The 25,884-nt window shown below is 45.0% G+C and overlaps 1 long non-coding RNA gene and 2 pseudogenes across 1 annotated transcript; 1 reads left to right on the top strand and 2 right to left on the bottom strand.

Annotated features, from left to right (window-relative positions):
- Positions 1-11,870: 11,870 nt before the first annotated feature.
- Positions 11,871-16,126, bottom strand: LOC134481905 (uncharacterized). Its single transcript, XR_015637712.1, has 2 exons — positions 15,834-16,126; positions 11,871-12,724 (listed from the first exon to the last, which is right to left on the bottom strand). It is a non-coding gene; the product is annotated as an uncharacterized LOC134481905 (long non-coding RNA).
- Positions 24,736-25,149, bottom strand: Rpsa-ps28 (ribosomal protein SA, pseudogene 28; annotated as a pseudogene).
- Positions 25,135-25,470, top strand: LOC148001368 (small ribosomal subunit protein uS2 pseudogene; annotated as a pseudogene).
- The last annotated feature ends 414 nt before the right edge of the window (positions 25,471-25,884 follow it).

Genomic DNA, 25,884 nt, shown 5'->3' with positions numbered 1-25,884 from the left:
GCTGGGAATCTGAAAGTGTCAGATAGTGCATTCCTCCCCAAGATTTGCCATTAGCGAGCGAATGCTTTGAAGAGAGTCTATTACCTCTTTATGTCCTTGCACATAAACTAGGCCTTCTCTGGAAAGCTCAGTTCCGATTGGATTTGCAGTGAAAATCTCTAGTTGTTAGATTTTAAGGGATAAAGAAGGGAAACATCACCGAAGGCTTCCTGTGTGCAAACGCAATCCATAGTGCCTCTCTAGAGACTGCTTGATTGTAGCCGGGGTGGGTACTCAGGGAGGAGGAGGTAACTGAGAGAAAGCTATGGGACAGCAGACACAGGGGTACCTTGGGGGCCCTGCGGAGTGGAGAGTTTGTGTACAGGAGGAATGCTTCAGAACCATCATTTCTATTTCTCCCATTTTCCTCAGGAGCACTCTATCTCTGTCATTAGAGTCACCTGACCAGAATTGGGTGATCAAAAACCTTCACCTCAGCTCCTTCAGTCCCTCTTGCTTTCTCTCTTCCAACCACACAAGCCCAACCCCAGTCTTTCCCCACTTCAGGGCCCACTGTGGTTTGGAGATGAAGTGTGTCCCCCAAAAGACTCATAGGTTGAAGACTTGGTACCCCAGTGATAGTGCTCTTAAGAAGTGATCGACTCACAGGGGTAGTAACGTCATCTATGAGTTAATCCACTAAAGGTTCACACTCATGAGCTACCAACAGTAGATCTGGCTGTAGGAAGCAAATCACTGAGGTCATGGCTTTGTTCTTTTCTCTCTCTCTATTTCTGGAGACCACAAGTTGAGTAGCTTTCCTTGCTACACCTTTCTGGCATGGCATTTCTGTCTCAGCACAACTCTGAAAGCAATGGGTCCAGCCCACCATGGACTGAAATCCCAGGAACCATGAGCCAAAATTAGTGTTTTCTCCCACAAGTTGTTTGTGTCTCCTTTCCCACCACAGCAACTAAAGACTGCCTGACACAGGATGCCGGCATTCAGAATGCCTGAATGCAAACAATTCCAACCTGGAGAGAATAGATTTCTGTTGTTTTCAGCTACCAACTGTTCTGTTGACTTGTGGTGGTGACCCAGGGAAAATGATTCAGATGTTGCGCTGGTCTTCATAGGACAGTGGTCTCTTCCAGTCTCTCTTCAGTGTGTCCAGGATGAGAAACAAGAGCAAGAGAATGGGACAAGCCTCATGTAACAGGCTGGCAGCACACGTGGCATGCTGAGGTGGCATTTATGATCCTGTAGGATTACTAAACTCCACCTGCCAGCCTGCTGAACTTTTGCATGCTTGAGAAGCCAATCTGCCTCATTTAAACAAGGGATTGGTACTTGTATTATGATAACACTCCACCATTGATCCACAAGCGCCTTCAGACTCAGTTCTAGTCCTATCCAGACCTTGCCTAAATGCGATGTTTTAGGACTCCTGTGTTCTCTACAGTGACCTCCAGGGTCCCTGATCTACTAATTCCCAAGACAGCTCGTGATCTGTGGCACTTTTTATTCAGCAAACATCAGCTCACAAAGGCTCATCTGTGAGAGCCAACAGTTCCTCCCTCAGTGAGACAGAGTTCTGAGAGATTCGGAAGTGTTACAAACCCTCTTCTCCCTTCACTTCATTAGCCCACCAACACCATCATTTCCATAATCATCTTTATAATTATTTCAAGTGGGAAAGGAGCAATGTTCCTACCTGATGAAAAGGAGGTGGGGAAAAAATAGAAACGGTTGATAGGTGATTGAATAGCCTCTCACAGAAATGCAAACAACATCGTGTGATTAGGGAGTTTGAGAGACTGGACCTGACACCTTTCCAGCTCAGACTCCCCTCTACAACCCTTGTAGGGCTTTCTATATCAAGGCAGATTTCTGGCTTCCTGCCATAAGAATTCCCTGGTGTTCCCCTGCAGTTCAAAGGTCACCCAGAACACCATAGCATTGTGGAATCCTCCACATATCACCTCCTTGGACTTTCCAAGATGTACAGTACTTTATAATTTATGTCACTAATATCCAGGTGCTACGTAATGACATGGCCAGTGACAGACCACATCTACCACATATATGCTGCTGGTTCCCGAAGGTAATAATGGACTTGAAAAAAAAACATATCACTCAAAGATGCTGTAGTCATAGTAACATCACAGCAGTTGTGAAGATGTGTGTATAACAAACCGACAGCTCTGCCAGTTGTATAAAGACACAGCAATACAATTACAGAGAGCACAGAATACTGGATAATAAACACTTGTGTTACCAGTTTATGTGTTTGTCCCACTGCACTCTTTATCACTGTTTCAGAGTGCACAGCTTCCTTATTGAAAACAGTGCTCTGTACAACAGTATGCTGTCGGCACCAGACTTAACATGTTTCATGTTTATGGCATCTCTTGGCTGCATCATTTTCTCCCACACTTGATTTAATCATGAACCGTTCACTCATCACAACTATAGGAACAACAGGTTATTTATCCGTACACTATCACCTAGTCATACAGAAGGCTATACCACCCAGGTTTGTGTGAGCACGTTCTGTGTTGGTGTCGTACTGACAAAATAGTAAGACCATAGATTTCTCAGAACAATGCTTATCTTTGGACAATGCATTGCTCCCTGTCTTTCTGCCCACATTTAATATGCAAGAAATACATACCTACATAGTTTTACATGCACACATGCACATGCACACACAACACATACACATATATATGTATATATATGTATATACGTGTGTGTGTGTGTGTGTGTATTCTCTTGCTAGATTACAAGCTTAGACTTTGTCACATTCTTCTCCATATCTCTAACTCCAGCTACTGAAAACCATGCTTTTGACAGAAGAAGACCTCAGGGACTGGAAAGGGGGCTCAGCAATTAGGAGCTTGTGCTGCTCCTTCACAGCGTCTTTCGGTGTGATGATCTGAGGGTTCAGGCCCTTTCTGCCTTAGGGATTTGTGACCTTCCATGCAGTTTCCAAGGTCACCATTCTGCCTACATCAAGCATGCTGAAGAGGAAAGAAAATGGAAAATTAGATACAACTGGGTACTGGCCAAGGAAAGGTGATTGATTAGTGTCCCTTTTAGCTGAATATTGGAGGTGACATTTGCCCACATTTCTGGGAAGGAGATGTAAGGTGTTTGGAGGAACACCATCCCTCCCCATCCCTCCCCACCCCTAGCACTGTTCCACAAATACCTTTCTTCTCAACACGTTGCTACTGAAAAGCTGGTACTAAGCTTTGGCTTCCTATTTTTCTAACAGATATTTATTGACTTCTTTTTAAAAATATTTATTTTGTTTTTATTTGTGTGTAGGTGTCTCTGTATGTACAGACATGGGTGGGGGCATGTGCCAGGAGGCCAGAAGAGGGTGTTGGATGCTGTGGTCCTGGAATTACAGTTGGTGTTGGGAAGAGAAGAGCAATAAATGTTTTAACTACTAATATATCTTTAACCCCTGAAATGGATTTTACTATACAAGAAATACACACACATACATATATACATACATTATTTTTTACCCACACATGCATGCACACACACAATATATATACTTGCATAGATACACACATAATATATATAAATATATGTTATATAATTATATATATGTATATACATACATATATACATACATATAAATATATACATATATGTGTATATATATTTGTGTATATATATATATCCTTAGTCTTTCCCACTTTCCATTTTGGGGCACTTTGGAGTTTTCTTTTTGCTTATAGATGAGCAAAGCGGGGTGAGATTTTCCTTGCCAGAAACATTTGACATGATGCATGAAAGATTTGGGTCACTCTTTCTAGGATCTGTTGCCTGAGTCAGGATTCTGTTTTCAACAGGAAATTCGGTGCTCCTGCTGCTCTGGGCAAAGAGGGTCTGAGGAGATGGATTGTAAACCATGATAGTCAATCTCTGTCTTGAAATTAAAAAAAAAAATCTCTTTCTGGGATTGGCTTACAAAAAAATGCCTTGTTTTCTGACACGTGTTGGGGAAGGAAGGGAGCCTGTCGTGAGTTGGATGAAGAAAGATCGCCCATAGGCTCAGATATTTGAATACTTGGTCCTCGGTTGGTGGCCCTATTTAGGAAGGTTATGAGACTTGGAGGAAGGTGCAGCCTTGCTACAGTGTAGCACATCACTGGAGGCCGGCTTTCACAGTTTGTAACCTCTACCCTCTTTCTGTTTCCTGTGTATGGATGAACACCTTCTTCCTGTTTCCTGTGTGTGGATGAACACCTCTTCCTGTTTCCTGTGTGTAGATGAAGAATGAGATTGAACACCTCCCCCTTGCCATGCCATGGTAGAGGATGTCCCTCTGGAACCACAAGCCAAAGGAAACTCTTTTCCTTAACTTGCTTTTGGTCATTGTATTTTATTACAGCAGTAGAAAAGTACAGAGCTGCTGAACCAAGTCGGTACCACCCAAAGCCAGAGAAGCCCCTTGCTCAGTGACCTGACTATACTAGATTCTCTGCGTAGTTTTCCCAGGAAACATAAGCACTAGAATAAGCACATTGCTTTCTATAATGCCACATTTAATAAAATCAGATTCTCTCATCTGCAATGCATAGGTGCTTTCGTAGCTGACTGCCACTTGTCTCTGATCCAGCTAGCGTTCCTTCAGTGTCTGTCCTGCTTTCATTCTTCCGCTGTCTTACACATACACATAGGTGTAGGTAATACCTGGTATTTGTATGTAGTGTGAAATGTGTTCTATGTCAGACTGGACAGGCAAAGAAATACAACAATGAGAAACTAAGTATAAACTCCCAGTGATTTAGCAAATGTTGGGTTTGTATTTTGCTCACACAACATATCCTTTCTGTGGTGGTCTGTATGCATTTTCAGGAGGGGAAGGTGTCTCTGTTCCACATTCACACTGGATACTCACCCTGATCATCTTTCTATCCCCCAATAGCCACAACATCTGGGACAGGAGATCACAGCAGCAGGAGAGGGGAGACCATCAAGTATAGTGAGTACACACACACACACGCGCACATACACACACACACACACATACACACACACACACACACACACACACACACACACACACACACACACACACTACATTGGCCAGGATGAGCCACATGATCCTATCTCTTTGCAAAGGAAATAGGTGAAGAAAATATAATACGTGTGACCATTGTCAACTTTTCCATTCATGAATCTTTATGAAACCATCTATTTATTTGTTGAGACTCACTAAGTTGTCCATGAGGCTATCCCTGATCTCATCGAATAGCCCAGGTAGACTTTGACTTTTATAGAGATGTGCAACCAGGACAGCTTTTGCATAATTAAAAAAAAAAAGAGCCTGCTAAGCCTTCCAGATCCCATCTGCCAATGTCACCTATCTCTGAATTCTGAAAACATTATAGATGGCATCCTTTGTACCAAGCATTTCAGTCTCACACGGAAGCTATAGGAACATGTACACCCATACTCGCTATCCATATGAGACAGAAGTCACTCTCCACATGCCACACTTCCCTCTGCATCTAGTAACACATTCCAGTGCTCCTAAGAACCCCAGGAGGGAGCTGCCTGTCAAACTCGCAGACAGGAAACCCAAAACACAGAAAGGTGAGAATTCTCTACCACAGTTAGCTCCCCTGCACAAACTCGATCTGGCTCCCCCACATGAGCCTCCTCATCAGCAAAGCGCAAAACACAAAACCAGTTCAGTTCTCGACACTTGGCTGGTTTTCTGAAATACTTTTTCACACAACCGAGACCTCTTTCCAAGAAAGATCTTCGACAGGGCTGATCTTGTATTAGCTTCCCTTCCAGAATTGCCAGACTTCTCCTGCCGCCCCAGAATTTGTTGAGGTTTTTTTCCTCCTTAAAAAGCTACAGGTCATCACAGAAGACAGAATGGGGTCTTGGGGGACACTAGAGCAGGCAGGCAGAAGCAGCAGAAGGAAAGGTAAGACACTCAGGAAAGACTAGAGCATATTGTTTATATTGTGTTTGATTTTGTGCTTAAGAGACTGTTAAATTGAAGTAGGGAAGTGTGGATGCTAAGTCTATTTGGCCTTCTTTTGAGTCCCTAAACTCTGTAAATAAATCCAGGTCTCCCAGAAGGCTTTCCTTTGCTTAAGTTGGGTTCCTGGTAAGCTATAACCCCCTTCCCCTGGCTGTGAGCCTTCTACAGTCTAAATTTAGAAAAATTAAATTACAACCCAGCGCTGTGGCTCCCGAAATGAAATGTGTAGGACAGAATACCTGAAAACACCAGAGAGAATGTTGCTCAGACAGAAGAGTAGGGGCCTGGTGATCAATCTCACAGGCTACACAGAAAGGCCGAGGTCCTGATGTTTTAGAGAGAAAATGGGACTGTGCCAGCCAATTTAGAACCATCAGAGCAATGATCAGGGAGAGGAGCCCCCATCTAATTATGCTTCTGCACTCCAACCAGGCATGAAAGAAATCACAGTCAACCTGTTTCAGAGAAAGGTGACTGCAGTGTGCCACATCCAATGTCTGTCTCATACTCGGGGCAGCCGGGGCCAGTGAGTCAGAGGAGAAACTACTGGAAAACAGTCTCCTTTGATGACTAACAAAGAGGGGGCTGTTCTTGAATTTGTCCTGATGGAAAAATTGTTGGGATTTCAGGAATTAATAAGGAACTAGCAGCCCTGGCTTGGATGTGCTATCCTAGAAGTATGGACTTGTATGTACTTAAAGGGGAGGGGCTGGATGGCACTGGAAATCTATCCTGGAGAGAGAGGGGACTAAATGGTACTTTGTCATTAACCTACCCACAGGATAGCTCTGTGCTACCCACAAATGGTAATAATGCCCATGCCATCCATTTTAAAAATGTGCTGTGGGCCTTCAACCAGAGTATTTTGTGGATTAAAAAAAAATGCCTGTTTTCTTAGCAACCCAATACAGACCTCTATTTTAAATGGCAAATGTTGGACGGGGGGGACAGCTCAGTGGTGGCATGTATGTTTAGTCTAAGCTCCAGGCTCAATTCCTAGCGTTGACAAAAGTACAAAGTCTTTTTAAAAGAATGAAAGACAAATACAACTGGATTTGGGCACACACACACACACACACACACACACACACACACACACATATATATATATATATAGAGAGAGAGGTGTGTGTGTGTGTGTGTGTGTGTGTGTGTGTGTGTGTGTGTGTGTGATCTATGTATCTGTACGTACACCATGTGCATGCCTGGTGCCCACAGAGATCAGAAGACAGCATCAGATCCCCTGGAGCTGGAGTTACTGATGACTGAGAGACCGTGTCAGTGTTGGGAATTGAACCTGGCTCTTCTGTAAGATCAACGAGTGTTAACTACTGAGCCATTGCTCCAGCCAAGAGAACATCTGAATATGAGGTTTTCGGTTTTGTTGTGTTGTGGTCAAGTAAGCCTCATGCATCAGCTAACACTCCTATTATATTAACTAGTTCAACAAATATTTAGTCCTAAAGTAGACTTGAGTATTTTCCTAAAAGTTGAGATTAGTATAGTGAGGAAATCAAAATCTCTTTCTCCGTAGAGTTTATATTTAGAAGACAGAGACTCAAGTGATGACATGTAGTTGACAAACCAGTGATGATTCAACTTCTTGTTGAGAGAAGAGCTATAATGAAGAACAAACGTGATGAAGGATCCAAGGGTGTTTTACCTATCTACTGTCATGTGTCCCCAATTTAGTGACTTTAAACAACTACATTAGTTTTCATGATTCTGCTCACAGCCATTAGTCAGAATTAGTCACTTGGTTCTCCCTAACTGTAAGCAGGCAGGCACCTATGGGAGAGAACATGGGGTTTGGGAAGGAGTCAGTATTTTCAGGCACAGGCCATTCTGGAGGAAGAAGAGGGAGTTGTAATCAGAGTGAGATTTTCAGGCACTAAATCCATAGTCTTTCCTAAACACTGAATTGCCTTCTTAAGGATATTTGCACGGTGGGGGCGGGGGTGTTAACCTTTTCTGCTGTTGTAACAAATGATTTAAGAGATACAGTTTGAGGGAGGGAGGATTTATTTTGGCTCACAGTTTCAGACGTTATGGTCTGCAGCCTCTATGTTTTTGGACCAAGGTGAGGCAGATGATGGCAGAAGGACACCCTGGTGTTAAGTTGGTCTCTTCATTGTGGCCAGAAAGTAGAGAGTGTAAGAGAAAGTGTGCCTGCCTGACAGGCCTCCTCTGCATTTTCTAGTCAGCGTCCGTCCTAGCAGACTGCGAAGTCTGCATTCAGAATGAGCTCAACATGCCCACTGTTTCTGTAAACAACCTCATACATAGCTAATGGTGTGCTTTGCTTACCGTTTAGACATGTTCCAGTCCAATCAAACTGATAATCAATGTTAGCCATTGTTGTTAGTATTTAGTATTTTTGTACATGCCTTCCTGTTCTTCTACGAAACTGCTTCTCATGGAACGTGGACACGCTTGAAACCTCTTTGTGGCTGATGGATTGATTGATAGGTAGCCTGAAGTTCAATCATAGTGAAATACCCATAGTTCACCTGCCCCCCAATCTCCGAGTCGTGTCTATTCAGTTCACCCAGGCCCTGAGAATGTCTTTATACCATATGTCAGTTGCTGGTGTCAGAGAAGTGATGCCCCAATGAGGAGGAAATTCTATGGGAAAAAAGAGGAACATATTTTTTCCTTTTGCCATTAAAATAAGCTTCAACTTCTCTGAAGGAAATGGTGATTAAGTGCTGGGGGAGGGGGAGCGGCTTTAAAGATTATAAATCTGTTGCCAAGGTGGAAGCACGCCCTTTAATATAAGCAAGTTTTGAGAGCTCCTGTGTGACGCCTGCCGTTGATGCCCTAAATGACTGGAACAGATGATGATAACGACAATCATGGTAATGGCTATTTCAGGCAAGGAACGCTTGCCGTGTCATCAGCGCTCAAGGGCAGGCCCATTATTGGTCCTGGGTCCTGCCCCTGCTGCCATCTTTCCTCTCCCATCAGACTTCCTTTGTCCTTCAAGAGGTAGTTTTCCAGACATTTGCAGTGAGAACTGGATGCTCGGTTGGGAGACAAACATGAGCATCTGCTGGGCTCCGTTTCTTATCTGCTGGGATCCTCTCTTAGACTGGGACTCCATAGGTCCAGGGCAAAGCCTGAGAATTTGTACTTGCTGGGGAAACAGCCCCCACCCCCTGCCAAATCCATACCCATCCCGAACCTCAGTGTAATCTTATTAGCTTCTGAACTCAGATAAGATAGACCATCTTCAGTGTGGTGTGGAGAATGTGGCCTGACTGGAAGTAACAACTTTGCAGATTATTCAGTGACGATGAGATTTGCTGACTTAAGTTGGGGTCTAAATTCAATATGACAAGAGTCTTTATAAGAAAAATAAATTCAGCTCACAGATCCAGAGAGAGACCCAGAGAGACATAGTAGAATGCTATGTGATGACCCAGGCAAAGTCCAGAGTGATGAGCCTACAGACCAAGAGACACCAAACATTGTTAGGAACACCAGAAATGAAGGAGAGGCAAGGCCAGATTCTTCCTCAGCCCTCCGAGTATGTGTGACCCAGCTGGAAACTTCATTATGGCCCTCTGGTCTCTGGCGCTGTGGGAGAAAGATTTCCAACATGGTAAGCACTCTGGCTATGTGTTCAGCAGCTCTAGGAAGCAGATGCATCATGTGGTGCTGATACTGTTGGCATGGGAACCATAACTTGAGAACCATTGTTTCAGGGCCTTTCTATAGGGAAAAAAATTAAAGAATTCGGATGATGACTTTGTGTGAAAAGGGAGTGTTCTCACACTGATGTTTTTTTCTTTTTTACATGGAATCTGTAGTAGACATATGCTGTTTGGAGGTTACCCCAAAGCATCTCAGATTTTTTTCCAAAGAAATGGTCATGAGCATGATTATTCTATGTGCTACTGTGAGTTGGATCTTTTTTTCTGTGGTCTGACACAATCAGCAGTGGGCACATGAGCCAACCTTGGCCGCACTGCACTCTCTGTTCTGGAACTTTGGATTCAAAGCCATTCCAATGCACACATCTGGCAATTGCCATCCCCACTGCTGTGCCCAGACACTGTGAGGAAATGGGTGTATGGCTGGAGTGCCGGGCCTTCATCTTGCATCTTCAGGTCAAGTCTGCAAGTCTCTGAAATCCTTCCGGTAAATCTTGTTACATTGCAGTCTGGTTTTGTTGCTTGCTATAAATAATGGAACACAGATTATCTCTCGTCTTCGAATGTCCCTGATGTGGTCTAAATGTAGTGAAGCTGAGTTTTTATTGTTGTGCTTTGGCTCTGAAATGCTGCCTCACTTCTCCACCAGCTTATGTTATGTGCCACAGCCACCACTACCGCCACCGCCACCGCCACCACCATCACCACCGCAGTACGGCAGTGTTTGAGGGGAGGTATTTGGGACATTGAGGCCTCAGCCTTCAAAGATAGGTTCACCCATTTATGGCTTTGTACTAGATCTTAAGGGAGCTAGTTTGTCATAAACATGAGCCCTCTCTTTCTGCTTCCCAACCACCATGAAGTGAGCAGCTTCGCTCCATTGTGGACAGACTCCCACCACTATGCTCTCGTGCTACACCTCAGCACAAGCACAAAGCAATAGCTGAAATTATGAACACCAAGTCAGCATTTCCTCCACGGTTCTGACTTCTCAGGGCACCAGCATTTGTCATATTGATGGAATGCTAACACGAACATCTGGGAGCGTTTCCTGGTTATAAATGCAATGTGACTATTGTGACAAAGAGAGGGTGCTGCTAAACATTTATTTGCAAAGATAGTCTTCTAGGGCTGAAGAGACAGCTCACAGCTAACTGTGCTTGCTGCCCTTCCAGAGGACCCAAGTTCAGGCAGCACTCACAACTGCATACAAACTCCTGCTCTGGAGTAGCCAATGCCCTTTCTGGCCTCTGTAAGCATGTGCACACATATCATACACTCACACACACACTCACACACACGCACACACACACACACACACACACACATACACACACAAGCACGCACGCACGCACATTAACAAAAATTAATCTTTTTCCAACACTGTTCTTTGCTTGACTGTAGTTTGGCTAAATGTCATTGTACAACTAGCAAGAAGGGTTCCCTAAACGGTGACTTCTTGAGGAAGGGTGTTAACAGTAAGGACATCTAAGGAGACCACAGAACTGGTTAAAATATCCTTTTACCCAGTTATTCCGGCACTGAGCAAGAGTTTCACAGCCACCAGCTTGTTCAGTAAGGTGATATTAATGCAGGTTTTCTGATTGGCCTAAAGGTTTGCCTCCAATTTGTGTTTGTAAGAATTCCAGATGCAGCTTTGAAAGAGAAGCCTCTGGATATTAGGGTGTAACCCTACCTTTTCTGTCTGAGCTAAATTATCCCCTTTTGCTGATATCACCTACCTTCTCCACCTGAGCCTCTTTGTTCTGCTTTCAATTGTTGATGTCAACAGCTTCCTCACTACCCTGGAGGTCAGTTTCCCATGCAAGGCATTACAACTGTTTTGTTGGATAAATTGAGCTAACTTTCCCCCTTGGCTGATGTAATAAATTGAACTAATCTCAACTCATACCTGCCCCTTGTTTGCCAGATTCCTCCCTCCGAAGCCTGGTCACATAGTCAGATCTGTTGAATGGAATTCCCATGAGCTCCTTCTCCAAATCCCACCTCCCCTGCCATGATCTCCAAACCACAGTTGCCTAAATCCTTTCAACGATCTTCCTCCAACATAGGAAACAAGCAACTTTTGCTGCCACCCTCCTATAGGTTTCACAGTGCGTCTCAAAATGCTCCTATTTTTAAAATTAAAGGAATAGCAAAGTGCCTTCCAAAGTTCAGTCTGAGTTTAGAAAATTCATTACACTGAAAAGAGAAAAAGAATTTTTCTTTATTGCTGATAGTTAGTGGCATTGATGGATCACGGCAGAGCCATCCGCAATATGGCCAAATAACTTCGCTGGAGAGGATTTTATATAGCTACAGCTAAAATTCAATGAACTGATTCAGAAGACTCAGTATAAAATATAACAGTGGCTTCCAGTGCCAAATCAATTTGGGGGCTCGAAGGGAGAGAGAGAGACTTCGTTCCCTCCCCTTTCATGGATGTGACTTTAACTAGACTGTAAATTCCCAGGCAGAGGAGTGGCAGGCGGTCGGTTACAGCAGATGATTTAAGAGACCTACCACGAAAAATCAGCAAGTGCTGGCCAGCACCAGCACTTAGACAGCATGGGACAGTGGGGAATGTCCTCAAGAAAAGTCGAAAGGCTCAAAGGATGCACTGGGGAAGCGGATCATGTGGGTATGTAGAAGAGAGAGCTGAAGTAGAGTCACACACTGGAGCTGAAGCTCACTGATGAGCTAGACTGGCAGTCAGTAGGCACCCAGGATCCTCCTGTCCTCACCCTGCCCCAGGCCTAGGGCTGTAAGTGTGTACCACCACGCCTGGCTTGTTACACTCGTTACATGGCTCATGGCCCATGCTTTAGACATAAGCATGAACCTACTGAACCATCTGAACCTACTGAACCATCTCCCCAGCCTTCCTCTCCTGACTAAGTTCTTCTCATCTTTTGACTTCCATCCTCTCTTCCGTGATGCTCCCTGGATTCCAGAAGGAACTTTCTTTTGGGTCGAAGTCCTCAGCAGTCATTCATACTCAGTACTTCATCCATCATCTGCTTCTGAAAAGGTTTCTCTGACCAAGGCGGAGGGCCACCCTAGTCTGTGGGTATAACCAGAAATATTTAGAAGGAATTTTAACTACGTGTTCCTTTGAATATCAGTAGGTGATTTCCCCCATAACACCTGTGATTTGCCTAGCCATAGACTTTTGAGCAGTTCTATATAGTACCAAGCATGTATTTCCTACCATGGAATTGGCCTCAAATCCAATCAGATAGTGGTTGATTAATCCCAAAATATTTGAGCCAGTATTGTATCCATGGGCATATCATGCTAAGGCAGTTAAATTGTAGTACATAGAAGATATAGCTTGGTGTGTTCATTGATGACTTCCCTCCCTACCAACCGCTTACATATGGCATCTTCTAGCACTGTGAAAGCTAATTATGGAAGAATCTCCCAGCTCAATTCCAGTGCTGTCTTGTGTCTAGGATCTTATTGTCTGGTTCTGGTGAGCATCCAAGAACAATGGTAGTAACCTATATTGTTTGGGGGAGCCTCTGGGGCTCTCTGGCCAACAACTTATTGGGAAATATCCCACTCCCGGCAACATGATATGGGTTCAAAAACCTATGAATTCTGGGAACAATGTTAGCTACCTATACAGAGTACTTCTATTCAATCTTTAGAAAGAAAGATAAAAAGAAAGAAAAAACATAGTTTTAATTGAGTTATAAACTAGTAGGTTTCTGTATAGCTTTTTCATACGTTCTTAGTTTTAGTTGACACCCCCTCCCAGCACCTCCACCTTTTCTCCAACCTCACCTCCATTCTCCTTTAAACAATCCCTACTGTGGTGGTTTGTATATGCCAGGCCCACGGAAAGTGGCACTATTAGGAACTATGGCTTTGTTGGAGGAGGTGTAACCTTGTCAGAGGGAGTTTGTCACTGTGGAGGTGGGGCTTTGAAGCCTCATATACATGTTCAAGTGTGGCCAGATCCTCCTCCTGGCTACCTGCATAGGACAAGCTCCTCCTGGCTGCCTTTGGATCAAGATGTAGAACTCTCGGCCATGTCTGCCTGGATGCTGCCATGCTTCCCGCCATGGTGATAATGGATTGAACCTCTGAAGCTGTAAGCCAGTCCCAGTTAAATGTTTTCCTCCTTAAGAGTTCCCTTGGTTATGGTGTCTCTTCACAGCAATGAAAAACCTAACTCAGACATCTCCTTTGGTTTCTCTCAACCCCTTCTACTTTCATATTACATGTGGTTTACTATGTATCCCAGTTGGCTTTCTGTCAACTTGACACAAGCTAATGAAAGAATAAAGATTTTAAACTATCCCCCACTGACCCTGCTGTGAGGACAAGTGCACCTCACAGCAAAGAATAACATAACATGTTTTGGGGATGTAGCCTGGCTATAGCCATCACAAACCATCTGGCCTCGATAAGGCCTGACTTAACAGTCCTGAGGAAAACGAGAATTAGGGTTAGCTTGCCCCAGAAGCAGGGTGGCCTAGAGTTGAACTGAGCCCAAGTTACAAACCAATGAAATTGCTTTGTCTGACTGTTGCCAACTGCCTATGTAATTTTCCCTATAAATACCTTCCCCTAATTGGGCTCGGAGTCGACTCCTCTATCTCCTATGTGAGATACGTGTCGTCCCCAGAGCTCTGGTTCCTCAAATACACCTCTTGTTTATTACATCAAGACCAGTTTCTCGTGAGTTTTTGGGGGTTGCATCGTCTTGAGATTTGAGGTGGGGGTCTTTCCCACCCCGGTGGTCTTTCACTAATATCATTTGGGAAGAGGGACTCTCAATTGAGAAAATGCTCTGTAAGATTTGCCTGTAGGAAAGTCTGTAATGATTGACGTGGAAGGGCTCACGTCACTGGGCAGGCATTCCTTGGGTGTATAGAAAGCAAGTCGAGCAACCCATGGGGAACAAATCAAGAAGCAGCATTCTTCCATTGTTGTTACAAAATGGTAATGGCTGTGCTCAGCTGACATTTGAGAGAAAGGTTCCTTTTTTAAATAGAGAGAAAGGGCGAAGTGTGGATTGTTGTCTTTATGCATGTCTTTATGGGGGCTGGCACAGGATGAGGCAGGGCCTATGATTGAACAGTGAGAAAGGGGGCGGGGACAGAGTTTTGAAGAGAGAGAGAGGGAGAGGGAGAAGGAGAAGAGAAAAGAGAAGAGAGAAGAGAGAAGAGAGAAGAGAGAAGAGAAGAGGAGAAAAAGAGAGAAGAGGGGAAAGGAGGGGAGGGGAGGGGAGGGGAGAGAGAGGAACCAAGATGGAGGCAGAGAAGGACGACCCAGATCCGTGTAGTCACAAATGGCCACAGGTTGTTATGAATATTTCTTAGGGGATAGATTTCTATAGGTCAATTTATCTTATCTGGGTGGGTTTATATCATTATCAATTGGCTCCGAGTTTATTGTGTCGACGCTTTATAGAATGTAAATTTACTGAGATAAATTACTTAGATAAATCTGACTGTTAAGTTATAAGCTTCTGGAGTTTTGATTTGGTCCGGCTGGTGTGAGTTGAGACAGTGACCGCAGGGGGCGGTTGCAGGGTCCACAGTAAGAGAGCCACGAGATAGGTGGTCTCTGTATGAAACTGGCATGGCAGTGACCCACCTTGGGAACTAGATGGATGGAGAGGTTGCTGCTGGGCTCAGACAGTAGCCGGTGACAGCGTGGGATAGAGATTGGGAGTTTAGCAGGTGAAACTCTTTGCTGACTGAATTGAAAATACCTCGCTAATGCCATATGACTCCATGACTCCTCCGGCAAGCGAGGGTTGGAGGGTATTACTAATATTTACTGCACCATTCCACCACCTCTGCTTCTGTTCCTGTCTTGAGTTCCTGCCGACCTCCCTGAGTGATGGACTAAGCTGTAAAATCAAATAAATCCTTTTTTCCTTCAAATTGATTTTGGTCATGGTGTTTTGTCATAGCAACATATAGCTAACTTAAATCCTGTCTTCCTCTCCTTTAAATTTCTCCCCACCTCACATACTTCTCTCTCTCTCTCTCTCTCTCTCTCTCTCTCTCTCTCTCTCTCTCTCTCTCTGCTCCTTTTTTTGCCATCTGGCCTTGATTTACTCCAACTTAAATCCGCTATCAAAAAGTAAATCTAAAATCTACATATAAAAGAGAGTACCAGACATTTGTCTTTCCAGGCCTAGGTTACCTCACCTGGTATTATATTTCCGGATCCCATTCATCTTCCTGCAAATTTCAAAATCCCACTTTCCTTTAGTTACAAAGAGAATGACATTGTGCTCATGTTCCACGTTTTCCTTGTCTGTTCCACACCCAATGGACATCTATGCTGACTCCAATTCCTAACATTGTGAATAGGGCAGCAATGTGTAGATCCGTGTGGCTATCTCTAGGGTAGGGCACAGGGCCCTTTGGATAGACGCCCAGGCATGGTTGAGCTGGTAATATGGTATTGCTAACTTTTGCTTTTGAGGAACCTCTACACTGGTTTCCATGGTGACTGTTTAGGTTTATGCTGGCATCAGGCACAGTTGACAATCAGGCACATCCACGGACAGCTCTGAAAGTGACTCCGCAACAGTCAGGCATCTTTACAGCCAGCTTTTGAAGGACCCCACGACGAGACACATCATCATTAGCTGCCCAAGAAGAGGCACATTGTCGTCCCTGTCCCTTCTCCCCTTCACATGTGTCAAGGCCCCAATAAAAGTCATGTTCTCCCTCCCTCCACTCTCTTTTTCTCTCTCAGAGGCCACCTCTGTGTTTCCTCCCCTTTAATAAAAGCCCTCCCATGTGAGATCTGCCACATGGTGTGATTTTTGTCAGGATAGCCGCCAAGTCGCATCAGATGCCAACTCCCAGTGCCATATCATCAAGGAATTATAGTTCTAATATATGACTTTTGAGACAATAGTAAGGCTTTTCCCAAAAGTGTCACCAGGACCTATGTTTAGAAGGAAGGAGCAGGGGCCAGGGCCTGGGACGATATAGAGGACATTGGCCCTTAGGATGGTTTATTAGCACACTCGTGGGTACCAGTAATATCTAGTTGGCCCCCAGACTGCAGGCAGCAAGTGACAGATTACATGTGTGCCTCCTCATTTAATGTGTTCCTATCTTCCAGATCTGCTCCTTGCCAAGAGTTTACAGGGCAAGCCGCCCCGAATGCTCCATTCAGCATGATTCATCCTCACTCAATTTTGGAAGCTTTTAAACTCGGGCGAGGGGGGTGAGGGGGTCGGGGGTGGACAGCATGGCCCTTGGGGATGCGCTGTCACGCATTAGCAGTTGATTTTTAAACACCAAATATGCTGCCGTCAGTCATGGAGGGACATAATAATACGACTTCAAAAGTTCAGGGTCCAAAAGAAAGGGCATTATTAATGGGAAAAAATTTTAAAGTTATATTAAAGAGCCTCGAGTCTAGTGGAAAAAGCCAAGAAATGGGAACAAAATTAGCATTATTATAGCTTTTCATGGTAACTTACTCTGGGTTTTTATGGTGGCTTTATAAAAAGAGGAGGAAAAAGAGGAAATGTAGCTGATCATAATTTATCCAACCAAATACATTTCCCATCCCTAGCGCACCTGTGATCCTGACTGTATAAATACAGTGTTTTCTTTTCAGGCCCTTTCCCTGGCCATTTGCTCCTTGCAATGTCCTTGAAGAGCAGTAAACAGAAGAGCTCTTGGAAACCTTTCAGGAATAGTTCAACATAAGGGCCGGGGATTGTACCTATTAATTTACATCTTAATAATCCAAGTCCTCACGAAGCCCACAGTGGAAAGGCTCCCTAGGAGATTGTGTTACTGGCATAATAGCCCTGACCTTAGTTGTCAGAGGACAAGATGGTCTGAGGGGGCCAGGCCTTGCTTCTTCCCCCACTAATAAACTAACCTATACCTAGTTGCAAGAGCACTGGTGCCTGAGGTCTGACGGAAGTCTCAATTCTGGTTTATTCGTTGGTGTTTGTTGATGATTTTTGGTTGGTTCCTTTGGTTTTTTTGGTTTTTGGTTTTTTTGGGGGGGTTGGTTTTTTGTTTGTTTGGTTGGTTGGTTTTGTTTTGTTTTGTTTTGTTTTATTTTGTTTTGTTTTGTTTTTGAGACAGGGCCTCACTGGGTAGACCTGGTTAGTTCAGAGCTCACTATGTAGCTGAGGCAGGCTTCGAACTAAGGGAGATCTGAAATATTGCATTAATTTGGTTTGGAGATTTAAATGATTTGAGAGAGAGAGAGAGAGAGAGAGAGAGAGAGAGAGAGAGAGAGAGACCCTTTTAGTGGTCAGAAACAGATATAATATGGAATTTAACACCTTAACTAGTTTAACTGTGAACTTCAATGGTATGAAGTGTATCTCATTCACAAAGGCAGACCCCTCATGGTCTAACCACTGCTCATAGCTCCACATCTTAACACTATTACCCTGGCAACATTTACATCATAGAAGAGAACGTTCACACCATAGTCACATAGATAACCCAAGAGATGAGAGGCTAAGATAAGTGTAGACTATATATGCTATAGAATTCCAGTCAGCTCTACATATGCAGCATGTAACGTGGGTGAACCTTGAAGACACTAGGTCAAGTGACACAAACCATTCACAGAGAGACAAATGCCAAGCTGGACTGAATGGTCCACACCTGTAATCCTAGCACTTGGGAGATAGAGGCATTAGGATCAGAGTAAGGCCATCCTTGGCTACATCATGAGTTCAAGGCCATCATGGGCTACCTAAAACTCAGCCTCAAGGGCTAGAGAGATGGCTCAGCCGTTAAAAGCACTAACTGCTCTTCCAGAGGTCCTGAATTCAATTCCCAGCAACACATGGTGGCTCATAACCATCTGTAATGAGATCCGATGCCCTCTTCTGGTGTGTCTGAAGACAGCTACAGTGTACTCATATACATTAAATAAATAAATCTTTAAAAAAAACTCAGCCTCAAAAACAAATACTATATGATTCCATTCATATGAAAAACCTGGAGACCTCAAAATTGCAAAAATAAGAAATAGAACAGTGGTTGCTAGAGAACGAGGCAAGAGGGACTCAGGGAGTTTCTCCTAATGGGTACAAAGATTCAGAGTTTCGGGATGACGGTTTCATGAGATGGATGGAGTCATTCACCATTTTGAATTGTACCCTCAAAAATGGCTCAGGCAATCTTTGCTTTTATAGTCACCCCAAGAAATGGCAGGAAACTGAACTGTACATGTTAGAGTCTGAAGGAGCATCTACGATAATAGATGTTAGAATAATGAGAGGCAAAAGCATAAGCCTCATGTGTCACCTACCAAATTAACTGGATGCATGAAGCATTTCTCCTCCCTTTGCTGCCCTAGGAGATGAAGCTCCCATGGTGCCACAGAGATGACAGAAAACCAAGTTAATCCAACCCAACCAACAGCAAGAGTTTCCAGAGCTGGCCCAGGCTGATGGTCCAAGCTCACCGCCTCACTGACCCTCAATCAACATAGGAAATGACTTTTAAAGTGATTCCAGAGCTGTCCTGTCCAGTAAAGGCTGTTGACAGTCTGAGCGTTCTCCGGTCTAAACTTTGAGTTTGTTAAATACACTGCCATGCTAAGAGGGCTCATCCAGACCTGACCACTCCATTCTATTAAATAAATGGTTTAGACCCATTATTCCTGTTTTCTCCAGCATACTTACACAGTTTACCCCAGGCTCCCAATGATGTCAAATTGACCAGACCCAATGAGTAAGAGACATTGCAGATATCACAAGGAGAATGCTCGGTGAATGGAAAATAAGCCTGCAAAGAACTGACGTGCTGCCACGCTGGAAAAATGGGTAAGCAGCCCATAATATTCCCTCCAAAGTAAACAATGCCCCCCTCAAAAAACCCATACATTGAAAGTTAGACCTATGATTAAGAAGGAGCTATAAACTTGGCAGGGCCTCAGGGGGTTCAGAGGGCACAGTAAATGATTGATAAACTTGATGCAGCCCAATGGGAAACTGGACACAGATGTGACATAGAAAGATACTACAGGAAACCTGTGGTCCACTGGGGGAATTCTGAGGGAAAGACCATGAGAGCAGAACACCATCCAGACCCAATGAGACATGACACCGGAGAAACTGAGACCATGGTCACAGACATCACTTAACTGTGGGGGCCATGCTAACGCTTGTCCCCCCTCCCAAAACAAAATCAAGCAGATACCAGTGACCTTCGATTGTAAGGCAGAAAAGGCCCCTCTGGGATCAGAAGGTAAGGGGTGGTCTGCACAGACCAGTGGCTCAGATCTCAATGCCACTGATGAGTGTTTGATTGACCCCTGTTCAGCCCTCACCTATGATAACTCATGCAGAATCCTCTACAATGAGATAAAGTATGAAACTCATACTTCCATTCAGTCCAAACTCAGCCCGCTGATTTACTGACTTAATATGTAGGTATAGGCCTAGAACCACCACTAGACTACAGCAACGGAAAGGGAGAATGGGCTTAGATTCCAAGTGAGCAAGCTCTGGCCTATGACCCAAATCTCCCTCTAGTACTGATTTTTATAAATAAAGTTTTATTTAAACAAACAGCCATACCTCTTCACTTTCATATTATGTGTGGCATCATTTCCACTGTAATATCAGATTGGTGTGGTTGCCACAGAGACCAGATGACAGACAAGAAGTAAAATACTATCTAGGCTTTTACAGTTTGCTGATTCCTTACTTGAGTATTTGTTACAGTACCATAATCAGGCTGAGAGCTGGAAGGTTTGGGGAAGTCAGATGTGGACAAGCCCATGAGAATAGACATAAAGCATCATAACTTTGAAGACTACACTAAAGGTCACAAGACAGCATCCAGTGAAGAAGCGATATTAAACAGACAGTGGGCCAATGACTCAGCCAATACACAGGAGCAAAAGTCCAACCTTGATCCTGGCAGTTTTTGTGCAGTCGCTATGGCTATGACCTTCTCTTAGGTCCACTAACACAGGCTACCTCTCACCAATGTTCACAGCTGCTAGCATAATTGAACCTGTAAACTTCCAGCAACCAAGAATAATTAACTCTATCCATGGCACCATTTCTCGAGAGGTCACAGCCACTTGGAAGCCATAGATTTCATCTGATGCCTTCTGGTGCAAAAAAAGACAACTTCACCCTGACCAGGACTGTGTCCTCAGTATTGGTTTGCCCAAGAAAGCATCACAATCAGAATGCTTGCAAGAGTTTTCTCTATTTCGATAGAAGTGACAAAATCATTTGCTACCCCAGCAGTCTACAGTGGCGATGACAGAACAGAGCCAGTGAACCCGAGGGCAGCCTCTAGCACACAGAAACGGCAAAACCACCTAAAAACTATTAAAAGACTCGAGCTGCACCAGATGTGTCCTCTAATCGCGTGGAGTTAAATCAATAACAGAACTACCTCTGGAAATTTTGCAAACAATCAAAGTGGTTTTTATTGTTCAGTTTTCCGTTACTTTGGGAGGGATGGAGGGAGGGGACGCCGAGGTCGGGATGTACGAGAGAAGAATAAAAATTAAAAGAAGAAAAATACCTGAGATGGTCAATTTATAAATAGGAAAGGTTTTTATTGGGGCTCTCAACTTTGGAGGCTTCAGCACATGACTGATTGACTCCATTGCTTCAGGTCTGTGGTAACTTCACGATAGGAATGCATGATTCAGCAAAACCATTCACTTCATGGGGGGGTGGGTCACCAAAGAGAGAAAAGAGAACAGGTCTCCATAATGCCCTTTGAGGGTGCACCTCTGATGGCCTAAATAAAGCCTTCCACTAAGGAGGGATAAGTTGGGAGCTTACCACGGAGCTTCCAGAGGACAGGTTCTCAAATAACCCAGGCTAACCTCAAATTCACTGTGTAGCCGAGGCTAACTTTGACCTCAACATTCTGGCCTTCACCTGTGCTTACGGGTGTGGGCCACCATACTGGGTTTGGAGGTACGTCTTTATTAGCACACAAGGGAAGCAGTTGACGTCTTGGGGAGTACAGCGAGGCAGGTTAGGAGCCCAGAAAAGCTTCTACCCTGGGCCGTTTGGGGAGAGTCAAGGTCAGTTCAGTTGTGCCTCTGCTTCTCAGGGGTATTTTTAGTAGAAGATAAACAAACGGGAACAAATCCTGCACGGAGCACTCCTATGCAGCTTGCAGTCAAACTAGGTCAGCCTAGGCCCTGAAGAGGGACACAGTGCCCCAGAAACAATAGCAGAAGGTATTGTTCAGAAGGCAGGAGCAGGCTTCTTGCCACTGAGGGGGCTTGCACCTCGGCCCAAGCAAGTCTGGGCAAGTCTGGAATCATCAGCTCCATGCCCCCCACTTATACAGGACAGTGTCTGCACCACAACATAAAAGCCAGGGCAGAACGGCATATTCTCCACAGAGGAAACACCACCAAGCCACTCTGTGGAGATGTCAGTGATTCCCAGTAGCCTTGGAGTTGGTGGGGAGTCAGGGTGGCAGAATGAAGTTCCTAGAAATAGTGCCCTCTGTGTCCTACGAAATGTGGGTGACTCCTCAGTCACCAAGGATATTTAAGAGAGCCAGTCACATGTCACAATAGCAAACACAACAACAGTGCTCAGTAAACTCCACTGAGCTAGGACTGACAGTTCCCACAGTGTTTTGACTCCATGTTTTAGCTACCTCAGCATAAGCTGGTCCAAGCAGTGAGTTCCTGGGCGTCTCCATCGCTGTCTGTCCACTGGGGCACACGTGGGCTCAGAGTTAAGGTCTCTCAGGAGATTCCTAGTGCAGGAGGTGAGGTCACTGTAGACCTCTTTTTACCAGTCTCCTGCTTGGAAACCCCTGCCCACTTCTCAGGGGAAAACACAAAGTCCATCCTCTTCCCCATGTAACCATTTGGCCATAGTGTAAACCTCCACCCCCTCTCTACCCAGCCCTACTGTCCTGGTCTACTCTATCTCCTTCCTGGTCCCTGAGCATCTGGGCCCTTCCCCGCTCAGGCTCAGCTCAACTATCACACCTGACCTCCTGCTCATAAGATCCCCGGCTCCATTTGCTTTATGCCCTAAGGGAATCTGTCAATGCCTGTAATGACCACTTTCGATTTGTGAACTTCTGTTTCATGGTCTCTCTTGGCCAAACTACAATATTTCCTTTTCTTTCTTTCCTTCTTTCTTTCTTTCTTTTTCTTTCTTTCTTTCTTTTGCTTCTTCCCTCCCTCCCTCCCCCCTCCCTCCGTTCTTCCCTCCCTTCCTCCCTTCCTCCCTTCCTCCCTTCCTCCCTTCCTCCCTTCCTCCCTCTGATGTATGCCCTGTGCTCAGGGAAGGGTTGCCATCTACTGAAGCTCAGCACATAAGTTCTCAATAAGTGAATATAGAGCCTATGACTCTTTCAGAACCTGGGTTGGAGTCCTTGTTTTGAGAGGAAAAACTGAGGCTGCTGACTGGAGCGATCTAGCAGGACGTTTTGGGAGCTGCTGTATTCAGAGAGTCTCCTGCTCAGAGTGAGGAGATGGAGTCTTCTGAAGACTGTGTTTGTTCACAGGGTGATGTTGCCTGCCCGATCCTCTCCAGCTCTTGTGGGCAATGAAGGGGCCAGCTTCCCTGGCTATGGGATCACATACTTCCTTCTCATGCTCCCTACATCCAAGGGAAACTTGTGATTCACATGCTGTTACCTCCGAGAGCTGTCAGTACTGGTGTGTGCCACTGTGCCCGGCTCAGAGGTTAGCATTTGATCCATGACTACCTCTACCTGCAGGAATTACTTCAGAGGCAACTCAAGGTAGTCTGTGTTTAACGTGTCCCCTCCTAAATACACAGATTAGCAGTGGTATTAAGAGGTATTAAGAACTGGTCCTCAGGCTGGGCACACTCCTTTAATCCCAGCACTCAGAAGGCAAAGGCAAGCAGATCTCTGGGTTCGAGAACAGCCTGATCTTCAGAGTGAGCTCTAAGACAGCCAGGACTATACAGAGAAACCCTGTCTCAAAAGCAAAGAGCTGGGCCTCTTATGAGGAGGCTGAGCTAACGTCTCACCTTCTCTGTGAACTGAGGCAAGGCCTTTCTCAAGGTGCTTTGCTCACTGCTTTGCCTTTGCTCCTCACAAGGATAGCCGGAGAGCCCTCACCAGGCCCTAGTGCCTTGATATTGGACTTCCCAGCCCACAGAACCATGAGAAGCAAATTTCTGCATTTATAAATGTCTCAGAATCCCATGTTCTGTTAGGAGAGCCCAGAGACAGGAAAGGGAGAGAGGGAAAGAGAGAAGGAGGGAGGGGTGTCCTGAGACTGGTGAGGGACGGGAGTCACTTAGGCCAGTTACTAAGCCAGTACCTTTCCTCAAAGTCACATCGGTTCCTGAGGAATCGATGGCTTGATAATGGACTGGTTAAGTCAGTTCCTTCTGTCATGCTGATCCCAGGAATCAAACTCTTCGCTACCTTTATCTACTGAGCTATCTTGCCAGTCCCCATTAAGTTCTTTGTCGGATACACTGTGCTCAAAAAGATCTGATGAGTTGATCAGAGCCCTTTGAAGAGATGCCAGGTCTGCTGATGCTCTGGGACAGAGGAAGAGACTGAGTGGGAACGCCCCAGGGAGCAGACAGGGCAGGATGGCAGGGGGTGTTGAACTGATGGGAAGAAGTGAGACAGGGGAGGGCAGGAGCCATGAGGGGGGAATTGGAAGCCTCCTGTGGGCAATGAGGGTTCGGTCCTTGGGGGACACTTTGAGAAAAACAGTGCAAATCACACCTCCTAATTGTCCCATTGAGGACCACTGATAGCTGAGGTATTTATTCACTAAATGTTATTCCCTGAGGTGGAGAGGCAATCTAAGGGCATTTACTTTCTGGTATTTTCAGCTTATTGTGTATACCTCTGGGGCAAAGGAATGCACGGAAGCTTGATTATGAAGGCGGGTGAGCTTTAGGAAGGTTCCGGGTGGTGTCTGCTCTATCACAGAGGGCAGGGAGAAACGAAAGCCTTGGCAAGTGCTCTGATCTGCTGAAGCAAGCCTTACCTGAAGCCAAAATCTGGAATTTTCATTTACCTTTTCAAAAATAATGGTTTGGCTGAGTTTTCCAGCTTTTGCAATGTAATTAATTTTTCTTTTCTTTTCTTTTTTTTTTTTTTCCAGCTTTCAGAAACTTTATTTTCCTTCCACCTTTTTTCCCTTGGTTCAGGCACCTGCAGAGCAGCTCAGGACCACTCAGTGGTGGCTCCAACCCACTCAGTGGCCTGTGCTGTGGGAGCTGCTGACCAGTCCTCAGTGGCTGGCTGTGCACTCCAGTCTTCCGTGGGGAACTGCTGGATGGGCATAGAGGGCACCTGCACACCCTCAGACCCGTCGGCCACCTCAGGCTGAGCAGCAGTGAACTCAGGTGCTGGTGCAGTCCATTCACCCTGGAATTCCTCCTTGGTCACAGCCTTCTCGGGAGCAGCCTGCTCCTCCTTCTCAATCTCCTCTGGGTCCCTATAGAAGTAAAGATCAGGCATAACCTCCCATGGGTGCTCCCGGGAGATGGTTCCTCGCATGCGGATTGTTGCCATTGAGAACCCTGCCGTCAGCGTCATCTCCTCCAGGAACACTGGCCACCGAGCTGTGCTGAAGTTTGCCGCTGCCACAGGAGCCACTCCAATTGCTGGCCAATTCACACCTGGGACCTTCACTAACCAGATCCAAGCAGCCTTCAGGGAGCCATGGCTTCTAGTGGTGACCGATCCCCGGGCTGACCACCAGCCTCTCACAGAGGCCTCTTACGTCAACCTGCCCACCATTGCTCTGTGTAACACAGATTCTCCCCTGTGCTATGTGGACATTGCCATCCCATGCAACAAGGGAGCTCACTCAGTGGGTCTCATGTGGTAGATGTAATTAATTTCTAATTCATTCCTTCCCTAAAATTGTTCTCACAACCAAATAGATTCTGCAGGACTTCACAATCAGGAAACAGGGCATGTGAGTAAACCAAGCCATCATTTTCTTTCTGCGACCAGAGTGTAGGGGTGAAAAAGTGAGGGACCACATAGGCTAGTGGCTAATTTCTCTTTATAACATAAAGGGCCAACCTAGCAAAGCATCCTAAATGGGGATTTGACTGTGCTGTGTGTTTGAATGAGAATGGTCTCTGTATTAGTCAGTGTCCTCTAGAGTCGTAGAATATATTAGGTAAATCTTTCTCTCTTTATAAATTTCCTATAGGTATAATATAATATACAATATATTATATACATATACTATATAATTATATATAATATACAATATATATTAGTCTGCAGTCCA

This window comes from Rattus norvegicus, chromosome 14, assembly GCF_021556685.1.
Source record: "Rattus norvegicus strain SHRSP/BbbUtx chromosome 14, alternate assembly SHRSP_T2T, whole genome shotgun sequence".
NCBI classification, from domain to species: Eukaryota; Metazoa; Chordata; class Mammalia; order Rodentia; family Muridae; genus Rattus; species Rattus norvegicus.
Note: the sequence above shows the minus strand (reverse complement) of the source record. Positions and strands in the feature narration are given on the sequence as shown.